Consider the following 3,572-nt stretch of genomic DNA (forward strand, 5'->3'; position numbering starts at 1 on the left):
GACCCTTCGGTGACGGTGTCCTGAGCCCTTGGGTGTCCTCCCTCACACCCAGGATGGGGCTTGTGGGGCCCTCCTGGTCCGCGCTCCTGCTGCCTGACTTCTCCGCCCTGCTGCCCTTGCCCTCCTTCGCTGTGGCTCTCTGGGCCTTGCCTCCCCTGGATGTTGTGGCAGGTGAAGTGTCCGAACTTTGGTCCTTGGGGGCAGCCGTGGCTCTCCTCCTGCGGTGGCCCCTCACTTTCCGGGTCCTCTTTCCAGGGGGGGGGGCTGGCTGTCCCCTTGCTGATGACCGATGTCTCACTGCTGGCAAAGGTGGGACTCCAAAATCCATGGACTACGCTGACACGTGAACCCGGGCTGGTGGTGGCTGAGGTGCTCTTGGGACTCTTAGCAGATGGAGGGGGTGGGTCAGGTGAGGGAAAGAGGTAAAGATTGGAGAGGTAACACTTTTTAGGACCAAGGTAAAAGGTAGGTGCAGTGGTTATGGGAGTGGAGGAAGAGGAGGAGGTTGTAGGAGAGTCAGGTGTGCTGTCCTTGGGTGAAGGTGCATGGACTGGAGGCTGTCGTGAGGTGGTTGGCTGTTGGGTGGGTGGCTGCCTGCGTTTGTGTGTCTTGGAAGAGGGGGTGACAGACACAGTGGGAGAGGACACAGGGGACGTGTAAACGGCAGTGGGGGTGGTGACTGCACGTGTGCGGACTGTAATGGAGGGTGTGCTGGTGATGGGTGTACTGGCTGTTGGTGGTGTGCATGCAGGTGTGAGTGGCGACGTCACAGGGAGGGAGGAGGGAGACGAGGAGGTGGGGGACACAGAGGTGATAGTGGCTGTTGGCATGTCTGCATCTGGGTGTTGCTTGGGTGAATGTTTGTGTGATCTGTGGTGCTTAGGTCTGGAAGAGCTGCCCTTGGGTGTTGAGGTGTGTGCAGGCTGGTCTGATGGTGTGGATGGGATAGGCAGATGAACAGGAGACAGAGACAGGGTGGAGGCAGTTAGAAGAGGGAGGCTGGAAACAGGGACAATGACTGCCGTCAGTGCTGAGGCCAGAGAATTGAACGATCGTTGATGGGCAGACTGACCCGAATGAATGCCCTCCAGGTATGCATTGCTACGATGCACCTCCCTCTCTACCCCCTGGATGGCATTCAAAAGGGTAGTCTGCCCAACAATGATGGTCCTCAGGAGGTCAATGACCTCCTCACTTAGGGCAGCAGGGGTAACAGTGGCAGGGCCTGAGGTGCCTGGGGCGAAGGAGACGCCCGCCTTCTTGGGCGAGCGGGCACGGAGCGTAGGCTGAGGGGCTGCTGGGAGGGCGGAGCTGGAGCGCTGGGTGGCGGCTGTACCTGTAGAGGCGGGGGGCACGGATGTTGCCACCACCGCTAGGGAGCTCCCTTCCGAGGACGTGTCGGTGTCGCTGGTTTCACCACGGCTCCCCGTTGTGAAGCTCCCCTCGCCCTCCGTATCACTGGTGGCCTCGGTGTCTGTGCCATGGCCCACCGGGGCCTTGTGAGTCGCAGCTCCCTCGTGCTCCGGTGCCAAGTCTCCTCCGCCTGATGATGCTGAAGCACACATGCACAAGAAGATAAAGAAAAAGGGTGGGGGGAGACATAATAAAAGGTTGAGTACATGCATTGTCAACACCGTTGGCGGAGAGGACAGACACAGGAGCCTCATGCACTAAGCCGCGCAATCGGGGTACACTACTGAGTACTTGTGACTGGGCCAACAGGTCTAGGGACAACAAACGCGCACATGGGTGATGCAGGACCATGGCTAGCTGTACCTGGCACCGTACAGAGGTTGGGGGCGGGGGCACAGGGCCATGCCTAAAGGAGGGGACTACACTACAGAAAGCGCCCTGGCCTAATGTCACCCACAGCCCTCCTCCCCCACCCAGACGCCTCCACTGCGTGTAAAGATAGCTGAATGTGCTGGTACTCACCCCCTTGTGTCTGCTGTGATGTCGTCACACGCCAATCCAAATCGGGGTAGGCCACTGCCAGGATCCGGGACATCAGGGGGGTCAGGGTACGACTGGCACCCCTCCTAGGTTGGGAGGCCATCCCCAGCAGTGACTCGGCGGTCTTCCTGGTCCCACGGCGGATGTCCTCCCACCTCTTGCGGCAGTGGGTGCCCCGTCTGTTGTGGACCCCCAGGTTCCGGACTTCCTTGGCGATGGCACGCCAAATGTTGATCTTCTGATGGGCGCTGACCTATTTGACATGTACAGGGTGGAAATTGAAATATCATAAATTTTCCGCATGATAGATGCGATTGGCCCCCCCTCCCCAACCTTGCCATGTGGCACATGCTCTCATCTGTCATGCCTTGCACTCCTCATTCGCTCCCCACCCCACCATCTTACATCCACCATACACAACCCAGGCATAGCCCATGCAACGTGCACACAGTGTACTTACCTGTTGGTCTGGAGGACCGTAGAGTCGCGCATACTGGGGCAGGACCCCATCCACAAGTTTCTCCAACTCTTCTGTCGTGAAGGCAGGGGCCCTTTCCCCAGTCGCAGCAGCCATTGTATCTCCCAGACCGAGGTCACAGCAGCACTTGCAGTATAGGTCCTCTCCTGTGGATGATCAGGTCTCGAGTGATTAATCAGATAGAAAATGGCGGTGACACCCGCGGCGACCGCCGGCGCAGCTAGTCATTGGCCCGTGAAACCCATAGGGTTCGATGTTAACCAATGCGGCTTTGCGCCACGGTCTTCGACCGCCTACCGCCACGGTGTGTCACGCCAGCGCATTGACCTCACATCCCATTGTCACACTTCTCAGGTCAGGCAGCCGCCATTACAAGGGACCACAGGGCTTAATTACTACTGCGTCACACAGGCCTAGGCCTTGCATTGCCACTCATACAAGCCATTCAATGCATTGACAATCGTGTACTGTGCAAGCTGTAGTTACGTACCTGTGGGTTGTTTGACTCTGTGCTCCATGTTGTCCTTCCTAGGCACCGTCCGCTGGGACTTGCGAGGAGAAGGATGAATCCTCCTGTGTACCGACCGCTGGTGGACCTGTCGACAATGGAGGAACGTCATATAATACTTCGATACCGACTTGACCGAGCCACTATACATGAACTGTGTGCCCAGCTGGAGCCAGCACTGATGTCCCCCATCCGCCAACCCACAGGAATTCCCCCTCTGGTGCAGGTTCTGTCAGTCCTCCATTTCTTGGCAAGTGGGTCTTTTCAGACAACAGTGGCCATGTCATCAGGGATGTCTCAGCCTATGTTTTCTAAGATTTTGTCCAGAGTGTTGTCTGCCCTGACGAAATACATGCGGAGCTACATAATTTTCCCTGAGGAGGGTGATTTGGCCACTGTGAAGGCTGACTTCTATGCCCTTGGACATATCCCCAACATCATTGGTGCCATTGATGGGACCCATGTGGCCTTAGTACCCCCAAAAGACGATGAGCAGGTGTACAGAAACAGGAAAAGTTACCATTCTATGAATGTCCAGGTGGTCTGTTTGGCTGACCAGTACATCTCCCATGTAAATGCCAAGTTCCCTGGGTCAGTGCATGACGCGTATGTTATGCGAAATAGCAGCATCCC

The sequence above is a fragment of the Pleurodeles waltl genome, chromosome 6, assembly GCF_031143425.1.
Source record: "Pleurodeles waltl isolate 20211129_DDA chromosome 6, aPleWal1.hap1.20221129, whole genome shotgun sequence".
Classification (NCBI taxonomy): Eukaryota; Metazoa; Chordata; class Amphibia; order Caudata; family Salamandridae; genus Pleurodeles; species Pleurodeles waltl.